Source organism: Oryzias latipes, chromosome 17 (genome assembly GCF_002234675.1).
Source record: "Oryzias latipes chromosome 17, ASM223467v1".
Classification (NCBI taxonomy): Eukaryota; Metazoa; Chordata; class Actinopteri; order Beloniformes; family Adrianichthyidae; genus Oryzias; species Oryzias latipes.
In genome coordinates, this window is record NC_019875.2 from 2,877,055 (window position 1) to 2,890,534 (window position 13,480).

The 13,480-nt window shown below is 39.3% G+C and overlaps 1 protein-coding gene across 2 annotated transcripts in view; it reads left to right on the forward strand.

The window, feature by feature from the left end:
* LOC101167736 (kin of IRRE-like protein 1) overlaps positions 1–13,480 on the forward strand; it is a 99,518-nt gene that overhangs the window by 47,546 nt on the left and 38,492 nt on the right. The window lies entirely within an intron of this gene.

Genomic DNA, 13,480 nt, shown 5'->3' on the forward strand with positions numbered 1-13,480 from the left:
TAAGTCTCACACAACATTCAGTATCAAAGCTTTTAAAATGATTTCATATTTTCAAAGCAAATGTAGTTATGAGCTATTTTCTTTTTGTCTGTTGGATGTTGTGAGGTTCTTAAGATCTTCTCAAGATTGTTTTTTTTTTCAAGATAAATGACAAGTCTGAGTCTGAGTGGATCAAATTAGAGTCGGTGGTAAAATGAGGTGTTTTTTTCCCCCCGAACACTAATATCAAGATTTTTACACCCTTAATGTTGCTGTGAGCAAAACACGTACAAATTGATATCTTCCTTTTCAAAAAGAAACAAAGAATTGCCATTTGTTGGTGTATTAAAGCAAATGGTTTTAAAAAGTCACCCTAATTCCAAAAAAAATATTTTCTGTCAATTATTTGATCCAGTGGGCTTTATAGGGTTAAAAAAATGTAAAAATGAGGGATATTAGGACCTTTTTGACTTAAATGTGTTTAAATTGACTCTGTAATTACCTTGAGGAGAAGACAGAACAAATTAGTTTGATGCTTCCTCCAGGGTGCTTAGTTTTTGCCTGCGTACATTTTTTTTACAAGTTTCCAGGAAATGGGGCGGCTGTGGAGGAGAGGTTGAACTATGAGCAGAAAATAAAGGTATGATTCCTGCCCTGCGGTTCAATTCAATGTCCTTGGGCAAGACATTGGACCCCACATTGCTCCTGGTGGTTGAAGGTTTGGCAGCGGAGACACCATGTGTGTGTGAATGTGTGTGTGAATGTGTGTGCATGGGTTAATGGGCCTGTGACTGTAAAGCACTTTGTTAGAAAAGCATTATATTAGTATAGATCATTTACTAAATAGATTGTAACATCATTTTAGCAACCCGAGCCATGCAGCACTCACTTTACTTTTTAACGTGTTTGCTTTCTTTGAAGACCTTTCAGTGGTTCATGCCATAAACTGGTGATTGGCAAATTAAACAAAAAACAACATTTTTTTGTTTAAACGTTAATTTTGTTTCAAGTTACATTATCACTTTGCATTACAGTAGAGTTTGAAAGTCAAGACTATGGGCTGCACTCTGAAACCACTCAGCATTGCTGGAGATCAGTCATAAGCTCAGTTTCTTTCAGCACGCTTTGGCAAAACGAATGCAGCACAAGTCTTAGTAACAGAGCTGATTAAGAGGCAGATGGTGGTGGCATCAGGATCCCATGTGCTCCTTAAATTTAAGCAGCAAGGGATGATCCTGGAATGGATTTTTATGTAAATAAATAAGTTGTTTGTTTTGGGCAGCAAAAAGAACAACCTCTTTAGGTTCTTCATGCTGGGATTGAGAGGATGCACAGAGAGATGGTTTTCTCAGTCCCCTGTTGGAGTTTTATTGTGTCAGAAATTTCCAACAGGAGCCTTGTTTTCAGCATCTCCTCTGTGCTCGGCGTCACACAGCTCCTCTGAGTGGCTGGAAGTGTTTGAGCGGAGAAGGAGAAGTGGCGCCGAGCGGTGAAGGGACACTGGGAAATTACAGAGCTTCTGTTTACAACAAACGCAAAACCAGGAAACACAATGACAAGTTTCTGGTCTTGGTGCATCTCCCTCTGTGTCAGTCTCATTCACTCTCGCTCTGTCTGCTCTCATGCGCATCTCCTTCGGTTAAATGCTTTGGGCTTTGGAGACATAAATGCTGCATGCTTTTGATTGTCATACGATTACATTTTTCAGCCAACTTTCAACCATGGGATTGGTGCAGCACCTGCTCTGGCCAATCAGACGCAAACAGATTGGTTGGTTTGAACCTTGATGAAATAGACTTGTGACTTTGCAATGCAACACGTTTCTAAAAAAACAAAAAAGTACAACAGGATGAAAAGTTTATTAGCCCAACTCTCAGTCTTTACTGTTAGACGCTGACAATCTGTCAAGTCAAAACACCTCTCTAGAATCCTTCATGCTGTGCCATCCCCCAGCAGTGTTTGTGTCTTCCCCCAGCAGATGCACAGACCTCAAACTGTTCTACTGCATTTATATATAACCGGCTTAAAAGATGGTCCAGTGCTACCATGGTTACAGCTGGTTGTTTATATGCATTAGCGATGGTGCAATTCTAACCTGAGGCAAAGTTAGTGAGACCCCATGCTCCTACAGTGTCCTGTTCTCACAAGGATTCTCACTTATATGCAGATGTCAGAGAAGAAACCTTTCCACAGCTTTGGATCACAAAGCTATCTCATGATGACAGCTTGAAGTCCCAACCTGATCATCTTATTGTGAAGGTGTTTCCAGGGGTCTTTTAATTATTATCATTTAATCATGATGAGGCAGTTTTTAGCTAAAAAAAAATAAGAAACCGGTGTCGTTTCTCCTGGATGTAGTTTCTGCAGAGCAGCAGGAGTTCATTAGAAAATTCACCTCTGAGTTGTAGGCGGGACTATTGGGGCAGAATAATCCCGCCCCCCACTTTCCATCACCCAACTGTTAACACTCTCTCCTGCTAGCTTACATCCCAAAGCGGTGCAACAAAAAGTGAGGAAAACAGAGCTGTCCAGTCACGCAATTTTGATCCAGATTCCAGCTCAGACGAGGAAAACAAAGATGTTCATGAATCTGTTTGTCTGCAGGTAAATGCATCAGAATGGAGCAGAGCAGAGCAGGGAGCTTGTGAACTGCTGATAACAGCTGTTTAAGAAATATGCTCTGTCTCAAACAGCATTTTTTGTCTAATCCTGATTCACAACAGTTGAAATAAAAAATACCCTAGGAAAAGCAGTTTCAATCTTAAATTTCTTTATGTATGCAAAGCTTTATCTTTTCAGAATATGTTAGATAAAAATAGTCACTGTTTTATTGTATCACATATTGGAATATATTATAAAAAACAAAGAAAGCAAAAATGCAGGTGGAGACCAAAAATATTTTGTGTACTATCACAACTCAGTGACAGTTGGAGAAATTGATCATAAATTCTGTTTTTTGTGGAATTAAAAGGCAAAAGTAGAATATTATTGACACCTCCATATTCCACACACAGTCAGGACCATAATAATTGGACAGAGACACTTTCTACCAGTAATTTAGTTTCTGTACATTACCACAGTGAATTTTAAATAAAACAACTCAGATGCCATTGAAGTGCAGACTTCCAGCTTTTATAAATGGGTTGAACAAAAAGATTGCAGAAAAATGTGAAAAACTAAAGCATTTTTAAACACAATCCCTTCATTTCATGGGCTCGTAAGTAATTGGACAAATGAAATAACTGAAAATAAAATGGTCATTACTAATATTTGGTTGAAAAGCCTTTGTTGGCAATGACAGCCTGAAGTCTTGAACTCATGGACATCAGCAGATGCTGGGTTTTCTCCTTCTGAATGCTCTGCCAGGCCTTTAGTGCAGCGGCTTTCAGTTGCTGTTTGTTTGTGGGCCTTTCTGTCTGAAGTTTAGTCTTCAACAAGTGAAATTCTGCTCAATTGGGTTAAGATCAGGTTACTGACTTGGCCATTCAAGAATATTCCACTTCTTTGCTTTAATAAACTCCTGAGTTGCTTTGGCTGTATGTTTTGGGTCGTTGTCCATCTGGATTATGAATCAGTTTGGCTGCATTCACCTGGATCTGCACAGACAGTCTGTCTCTGAACACCTCAGAATTCATCGGGCTGCTTCTGTCCTGTGTCACGTCAACAATAAACAGTAGTGTCCCAGTGCCACTAGCAGCCATGCACGCCCAGACCATTACACTGCCTCCACCGTGTTTTACTGATGATGTAGTGTGCTTTGGATCAGGAGCTTCTCCACGCCTTCTCCATACTTTTCTCTTGCCATCATTCTGGTAGAGGTTGCTTTTGGTTTCATCTGTCCATAGAATGTTTTTCCAGAACTGTGTTGGCTTTTTTAGATGCTTTTTAGCAAAGTCCAATCTAGACTTCCTATTCTTGAGGCTCATGAGTGGCTTGCATCTTGCAGTGTTCCCTCTGGATCTACTTTCATGCATTCTTCTTTTTCTGGTAGACTTGGATATTGATACGCCTACCTCCTGGAGAGTGTTGTTCACTTGTGTTGGCTGTTGTGAACGGGTTCCTCTTCACCATTGAAATGATTCTGCCATCATCCACCACTGTTGTCTTCCGTGGACGTCCAGGTCTTTTTGCGTTGCTGAGTTCACCAGTGCTTTCTTTCTTTCTCAGGATGTACCACACTGTTGATTATGCCACTCCTAATACTGTAGCAGTTTCTTGCATGGTTTTTTTCTGTTTTCTCAGCTTAATGATGGCTCCTTTCACCTGCATGGAGAGCTCCTTTGACCGCATGTTGTCTGTTCACAGCTTAATCTTCTAAATGCAGCACGAGTCCTCTAATCAACTCCAGGCCTTTTATCTGCTTCACTCATAATGACATAACAAGTGAATTGTCCACACCTGCCAATGCAATATTACTTATGAGCCCATGAATTGAAGGGATTGTGTTTAAAAAATGCTTTAGTTTTCACATTTTTATGTAATCTTTTTGTTCAACCCATAGAATAAAAGCTGAAAGTCTGCACTTCAATGGCATCTGAGTTGTTTTATTTAAGATTCACTGTGGAAACGTACAGAAACTAAATTAGAAAGAATGTGTCTCTGTCCAAATATTTATGGTCCTGACTAAAAAACCGATGTAGACAAAAGCTGAAAAGGTGCACATTCGTTTTTTTTGGCCGACCCAGCGGGCTAAGGACCATCTAGACATGTTGGGCTAATGGTTATATTTTTTCTTTGAAAAGGGAAATACTTTTTTTTTTAACTTGTCTTTCCAATCCTAATTTAGTTGCATTTCTTGTATTGTTTCAAACAAAGCAATCTGACAGCTCCATAATCAACTAAGCTGCAATGAAAATATGATTAAAAAGTTGGTAAATCAATAATTCTGCCTTTATGTCCTTCTCAATTTGATTTCCACAAAAAAGCTCTTCTGCTTTTGTTTCTGAAGGCTAAGTTAATACCCATAAGGGGTCAACCAATCACACTTTCTTTACGCTTTGTTGTATCTCTATTAGGTTTCCTAAGTGCTCAAGCTTTTCTGCTGCTTTCAAATCCATCAAACAACATATTTTACAGACAAAATACGGATTCTTCTCCCCAACCAACAGAAGAAATAAAACATTAATGCTACACAGCAAAATCTGTGTTGTTGAGAACAGACTCTCCCTGTATGAAGTTACTCTTTGAACCAAACTTTTTAAATAATGAGAGCAGGACAGGGAGAAGGAAAAATAAGGAAAAGATGATCAAGTACCCATCAAACTGCGATTTCTCATTTTCATAATTCAGATTTTGTGTCTCTCCTTTTGCAGAAAAACACCTTCTCTTTTGTACTCTGCCATCTAGACTTTGCCCTTTGCTGCCTTTCAGAAATGGCAAATATATTCACAGGCGTACACGACACAACAACGGCGAATGTGCACGCAGGCAGGCGTGTAAACACGGACAATGCCCTCGTGTGCACACATTGATGCGGCGTGCCCTCCTCTGCCTGAGAGTGGTTGAAATGGGAGCGAGCTGCAGCCCAGAGGCAGAATTGGAACATGAATACAGACAGAGGGTCAGAGTTGCTGCATTTGGGGTGGAGACTGAGGGGATGAATGCTTTGGGGTCTGGAGGTCTGCAGTTTAGGGTTACAAACCTCACAAAGTGACTGTTCATTTCCACCCCGGACTGTCTGCACAAAACTGTATTTGGCCTCTGGCAGACATAGTGGAGCTCTGCTGTGAGGAAGTTGGCTGCATTCCTCACTAAGAACTGTGACCTTGACTAATGAGAATACAAGGCGTTCCACTTTGAAGTCCAAGCAGTTAAAGCATCATTAACCTTCCAAGCTAGCAAAGACTTCCTTTCTTTACATGATAAGTTGAATTCCGACATGAGCAACAGGGGGGTGTGGGCTTGATCTGAGCGAGCAGTACCTTCATTGTGTCAGAAAATTGGAGACAGATCTCTGACAGCTGCACTTCCCCGATTTCCCTTTGTTCTGTCAGCGTGACAGAGCGCGCACCTCACACTGTCAAAGTCACGTTAACTAACAGGGGAAGACAAAGAAAGAAGCAAAAAAGCATTACGCTTTAAGACTGGGGTTATCATTTCCATTTGTCGGAGTAAAATCACATTTTTCCTCATTAGGAAGCAAACTTTCTTCATGTTTCAATGTATCTGCCATTTTTTCATGCTTGCATTTAACAAAGCTCCATCTAAAAAAGAAAAAGATGAAACCATCATGAGCAAAACTTATTAAATGTGGAAAAGATAACATGTTTGGACACCCAGGCTTTTATTGTACCACTGGATCATTATGCAATAAGAGGATGTGAGGAGGAGAAGATCCACCCTCAGGGTAGCAGTGCAGGGATGTAAAGGTGAAGATAGAGAGGGAATAAAGGAAGAGGCTGAATGAAGCTGCAGCAGTTAGAAAGAAGGAAAACATTTTGATGGAAAAAACGAACACAGAGCAACAATGGCAGAGAGGCTCCGAAGTCTCCATGATGTGAAGAGGAAACAGAGGAACAGAGAGGAAGCTGCTCAGCAGAGAGATATGTCAGAAGAGAAAACAATCCTCATCAGATGGACTGAGATGGGATACCAAGAAAAAAAACGGAGTTTGGAAAAAAAGACAAAAATTAGAAGACAAGGTTCAGAAAAGAGACTGGATTGATAACTGTTATAAATGAAAAAATATGAAAGAGAAACATGAAAGCGTGAAGAAAAATCACTTATTAATGGGATTTGAATCAACAAGAGAACAGCGTCTTCCTGTAGTTCCTGCAAGACTATTTAATATGACCATTCTAACCTGCACTAATGTAGAAAAGCTGCAAGAACTGATGTACTGTAGAAGTCTGGGCCATACATGTAAATGACTTTACATTGGCATCCATTCCCCCGCTTGTTTTACTTGTTATTTTTCATGAATTCCACCTAGTTTGGGCTTGGCAGCTCATCTAGAGTACTTTAGTCACAACTGCCCTTATGGGTAGATCCATGCTGTCTGCTGGTGGAAAAATGGGCAAATCTGTAAGGGGCACGCAGGTGACCCGCACAAAAATTTGAAATCCACCTGATGAGCCCGCAGTGCAAAAAAAAAGCAAATTTATCCGTGGGCATGCTGTGAGCGACAGGCCACACCAATCACTAAAACAAAAGTGAGAGTTCCTTCTTACTGTTGGAAATGAGGAAATTAGTTTCTGTGGATGTCCTCCAGGCGCTTACGAATCATAGGAACACCCTTTGTGTGCAGCATTTGCGCGCGGTCAGTAAACAGCCAGAACACAGCACCTTACTATTGACTAGAGTGCTGCGTAGTGTAGGTGCAATGGTACATTCCACCTTAAGGTGGCCGAACGAGCCACAAGGGAACGACAAGACACAGCTGGGCTCCCCTCAAGATGCAGCCACTCCCATCGACAACCCCTCACGGGTCGGTGCACCCCAAAAACCAGCAGCACCTGTACCTGTCAACCCCCTGTAAAGGTGCATGTGACCGAGGCATAAACAACCACATCCCACACCTTATCGGTGCATTCTGATGAATGATCGTAAGCAATAATTTCTCCCCATCCATCATTTTTAATTTATCCATGTAAATTGAGGACTATCAAAAGGTAAAATGGTGATAGAATCTCTGAATATTCCAAACACTGATCTGTTCCTGCTGCTGACCCAAAAGTCAGAAAAAACTCTGCAGTGATTTTCTCAAACTTGATGGTGAGCTTCATTCATTCAGCTGCGGTGGCCATTGATTGGTTATTTGTCCGGAAACCCACGGTGTTAACAGGCTGTCTTCATTGGGACCTGTACATAAACTTGTGCGTGTCTTTCCGTGAGTGTGCAATTGTGCAAGGAAGATGCGTATCCTGTACGGTTGATTACATCTCCTTTCTCTGCAGTTGTGGTTTGTGTCACGCTGCAGACTGATGGCCACACCCACACACAAATAAAATTAAAAAAAACACATGGATACGTGCACACTCTCATTATAAACATAAATGCGTGAAATCACAACAGAAACATTTCCTGTCTTATCTTTGTTTCCCTGTCTGTCAATTCATCCCTCTCACACAAACAGCAAAGTCCCAGGAGAAAGTGTGTTGTTCTCAGACGTTAGACATGAAGAGGAGAGGCTCTGCTTGTTCTGTAATAGCTGTTAATTTTGCATAAATCATGCATAACATGACCCACATGTAAATCACTCATGTCAGCAGGATATCACTTCCCAGTAGCTCCGTCTTCTTTCTCTCTAAGGGGAGCAGGAGCAGCTTCAGGAGTCATTATTTGTCTCAGCGATTCTGTTTGACTTCTTCAGATAAAAGACAAAGATGGAGAGAATATTTTCAGGGCTAATATATTTTGTATTCCAGTGTGGATATAATTTAAAATGTAGAAAGATATGTGATGTGCAGAAGCAAAAGTTTAGAGCAGTTGTAAAAGATTGTTGGGAAACATTTTTTATAAATAAAGACACTTTTTTCAGGTTCAGCACGATAAATAACAGAGCAAACGGCCGTGTCACACATCCACTATACATCCTGTGCATTGTTCAAGGATGACATTTCAGTCTTTCATGAAACATGCTTGATATACATAGTCAAGTCTTTCTTGCCTTTGCCATTCGTCGATGTGTGCAGATGTCTTTCAAGGGTTACGGCCGATGGGTCTTTACGTGAATTCAGTTTTGAGCTGTTCAGGATTTTTGGTCTGTTGAGAATTACTAAATGTATGCATATTTTACATGGTTTATATGCAATTATTGTGTAAATCTTATGCAATTGCGCATGATTTTTTGCTGCAAATGCAAATGCAAATGTGTGGCTTTCCATGACCGTTCCACATGTGTCTTTTTGTTATGTTATGTTTTACACGCATGTACCACCGATGTATACTTTTTATATTGCATGTACAGCGCACATAGTCACGTAAAAATGTTAGAATAACTAATAAATTGCACAAAAACAGTGGAATAATCATACACAATTGGCGTAAATTGGCAGATCTTTCACCTCTCCAGCAGTCTATAGCGAGTGGGGGTCTCTCAGATGGACCAGACAGGTGGTCAGTTCTCTCGCGGGGCGGTGTCTGGCACCACCCGGAGGGGTTGAGGTCGCCGGCGTGGATATGAGTCTGGTATGAGCCCTGGGCCCTTCTCACGGATCTCCTCAGCCACGGCTCCCACCAGTGGTGGGGACCCCCGGCGGGCTGCCTCGGCTCGCGCCTAGCAGCTGACTTAGAACTGGTGCGGATCAGAGGAATCCCACTGTTTAAATAAAACAAAGCAAGTTTGTGGGAGCTGACCATGGTGCTGACGCGCTGTGATTTCTGCTCAGTGCTCTGAATGTCGAAGTGAAGAAATTCAATGAAGCGCGGGTTTACGTGTTCTTCGCGTGATTTATACACACGTCATTTATGATACATCTGTGAAAATGTCACGCAAAGACAACTTTTTCTCACTTTTTCCATGTTTTTTCTGTGTATATGGTATATGGTTTATATGGTTGTGGCTGTGTGACAGGGCCTTAAAATGTTAAAGCATCCATTAAAAGTCCCCATGTTTTTATCACTACACGCTGATTTTACGGAGCAACCATATAATATTTAGTTAGCTCGTGTTTTTGATGCAAATACGAGGATTTGTATCTGCAAACAGCAGAGCTGCTACAAGCAGCTAAACAATTTGTATGTGTTTCTTATAAAATAAAATAAAAACAAGGAAAGAATCTTGTAATCGAACTTGTTCTGTAAAAAAAACACATTTCTTTTAAAGCTGATCTGAAGTGGTGATTAACACTTTGTGGAAATGTTTACTTGCAATTATTGCAGTTCGAGCGAGGGAGTCCCATCTGGCTCTGTGTGCAATGATTGTGCAGTTTTAGCATGTAAGTCCAAACAGACCCAGAAAAACTGGGATTAAAATGTTTCAACAGCCTGCATCTACATTTAAAGTCTGAAAAACGCCTTTTGGAAAAGGAAGGACCGGCTCTGTCTGACATGACCTGGAAGTAAACAAGTGTCTACTTTAACACAGACATTTGAGTTCAGCAGAACTGAAAGGAGGTCCGGTGCTTTCTCGAGCAAACCGCATCAATTCAAGAGGATATGGCCGTTTATTTAGTTATCTATTTAACTACGCCTGTATATAATTCTCATTGTTATGAAATCTTTTCCCTAAAATATGTAAGTCCAGAAAGTCTATACAAAGATTTATTGGTAAAAATCTCAGATTGTAAATGGAACCAAAAATATGACAGCAGTTCATCGCTGTTTTAAATCATTTGAATATTTTATGACTATTTTACCTGCTTTTATGTTGAGCGCTTTGAGTTTTTAACCAAAATAAAAGGCGCTATACAAATCAATGAAGTTTGAAGTTTGTGTAAGTGGTAATCAGGGATTTTTACAAAGAGTTGTTAACAAAGGTCTGCTGGATTAAACATTTCACAACTGTGCAAATCAAAGTGTGTTCTTTCTGCAAAGATATTATTGGTATTAAATAGTTTAAAAGTACAACTTAAAAATAGTTACAAAAGTTTAAAGGAGAACCCAAAAAGGACAAAAACCAATGAAAAATAAACAAACTAGAAGAACTACATGTACTTAAGCAGGTTTGGATTTGACAATTTATTTATTTTAAGCAGTCAAAGCAAAAATTATACAAAAACAAGACAAGCAACTGAAATGTAAATCTATACAAAGATATATCAGTGTGAAATGAAACAAACAAAAAACTGAATAATGGTAAAAAGACAAAATATTTGTCAATTTTTTGAGATTCTGTCAAAGTCCTTTCTTACATGGACAGAAAAGGCCAGACGATCCTGTCCATGTGTGTAAATGTAACATGGAGTCTGAGGCCTTCAGAACACGGTTTTACCACAAATCTAGCGAATAACAACTTTTTTATGGTTCTTAATGTAAAAGTACAGCTCTTTAAATTTTGCTTGCAGTTGTTTTCTGATTAAACCAACTTGTCTGCCATTTGTATCCAATTTAAGTCAAACTCACTACAAAGGTTTTGTCTATGTCAGTTAGAATCATGCTCATTTAAATGCTAAATATACATTAAACATAAATGTTAAATGTCCTACTGTAAAAATTTAAAATGTATTGTTAAGTCTAAATAAAAAATAAAAATAAATCTTAAGTTAAAAATAAATCTTTAATTAACCTTAAGTGCAAAATAAAATGGTGGATGAATATAATCTTTAATATTGCATCTAAATTCCAAATTTAAATGTAAAAGTGTAGTTCTGTGTCTAAATTGTGAATCTAAATTAAAATCCTGTTTTTTGTAGACCTAGATACACTGAAATTCACTAAAAAATATTTGATTAATAGCTTTTCACTGGATCATACTTTATGGAAAGAGCAATGCAAATGCAGTATATTGGCTTTCATAACTTTAAAACTGTTGTATCATAAGTCCAATTCTGCAAATGCAGGAATATTTTCTGTTTCCTTTTTTGATCTCCCCTCTGGTTTGACCCATGACGTTTGCCAAAGGCGTCAGGGAAAAGAGCAGTCACTGGTCATGCTCGTTCAACTTTAACCAAGTTATTTTTGTTGTGGTTTGGTGGTTCATGAAAAGCATCCATTTGAATTGTTTCACAGAAATTCAGACCTCACACTCCCAAAGCAATAGCAGTAGATGAGGGTCAGCAGGCTGATCTGACTAAATGTTTGCATCTTCTGTACATTTCCTCCTCTGAGTCTGACTGGAGCCTCAGATTTCTGACAGCAGAAGCAGGCAGTGGATTTCATGCCTCTGTGTTTTATCTTTTCTTTACTCCTTCATAGCAGCTGTTGTCTTCCTGCCGTTTAAAATTGTTCCTCTGATCATTCTTTTTAAAAACAGCAGAAGCTCAAAGAGAGTTTTCCTTCTCTAGTCCTCCCTCTGTACAAAACCACAACATGTCAACCAAGCACACTCTACTTACAGCAACTTTATTTCTTCTCAGTCAGATTTTAAAGTTTTTTTTTGCATCTTTGTAAGCCTAAATTTCTTACTTTAAATACGACTCATTGGATTTTCAAATCGGTAATCACAAGCCAGACGCAGCAAATAAAGTAATGTTATAAAAACGCTAAATCCGGTTCTTAGATTTAGAAACAAAATGGCTTTTTTGTGGTTCAAAAAAGCTTTTTGGATTATAATCGTGTATTTGTGTTGATCATTTAAAAGTCCATCATGTTCCTGTTTTTCCCTTTTATCTGTTTTATGTAAATCATTTAAGTCTCTCTTTTAACATCTTGAACATGAACTTTTGCTGAACTACGGCTACGGTGAAGCGGGCAATAACCATGAGACTTTAGTAAGCCTCTTCACAATACAGCATTCATTTTTAGGGTGTGTTGCATATTTATTTATGAGGTTTTGTGTCCTTTGGGTCAAGTTGTTGCCTTGTTTCATTGTTTGTGCATCACTGTTGTTTTATTTGATGTCAATTAATTCAAACCATTCGACACTCTGAAGAAAAATGACAAAAACAACATGTGTATTTGGAGTTTTCTTTGTGCTGTTTGTGTTTTTTAGAAGGAAAGTGTTTGGAGTCAGGTTTTCCTAGGCAGGTTTGAATGATTATCATTGCGTTAAAAAAAGTGAGTTGTGCTGTGAGATTGAAAAATGTCTGACACCATAAATTGTAAATGTAAGAAGAAAAAAAAACATCAAATTTGAAAGATGCCAGAGCTCTGTCTGACAGCTTGATGGGTGGCTGTTAATATTTCCTGCATACTCATATTCCCACTCCGATGAAAATTGTGTTATTAACATGTTCTTGTGGCATTTTTCTAATGATAGAGGACATATATGAAGAAAACTAAGCTCAAAATTAGATTTCTGAGTTTATTTATTCAAATTGCTGTGAATGAGGATCAGACGAAAAAAAGGCTGTTTGAAAAATATTATACTTGTGACGTAGAAAATATGGTGGGCGGGCTCCCTGCTCCGGGATGGGGTAGGGGACAGATGGTCCGAGGTCCCACCTTCCTTGTGTTATGTGTGTGTGTGTTTGTGAACATGTGTGTGTTCGTGTATGTGTGTGTGAGTGTTGGAGTGTATAGTTTTGAGGGGTAAAGGGTGTGTGTACTACAGGGTTAAAATTGGCGGGCAGGGCACTGAGAGGACACCTCCTGATCATTCACAGTGATGTCCAAACCCCCCTCCCCACCAGGGGGCCCTAAATGTCTAATTGAAAGAAAATTTTAAAGAGAACATTTCATAAAGTCGTGTCATCAGCTTAAGACCGGTACAACTATCTAATAGCTTCCAGTGTTTCCAGTGGATTCTTCTTAACTCCAAATGAATAACAAAGCTCTGCACTCATGTTCATTTCGATTGTCTTCTGGAGAAGAAGAGATAAAGACACATCAAAGCTCTTCTTGTGAAGTGCAAGGATTCCTGCCCCCGTTAAAGAGCCTTCCATGCAAAAAAACATGACAAGTGTAATCCTCCTGACAAATCAGTTCATCTCCCTGTTGTTTGCACCTTTGTGATTAAATC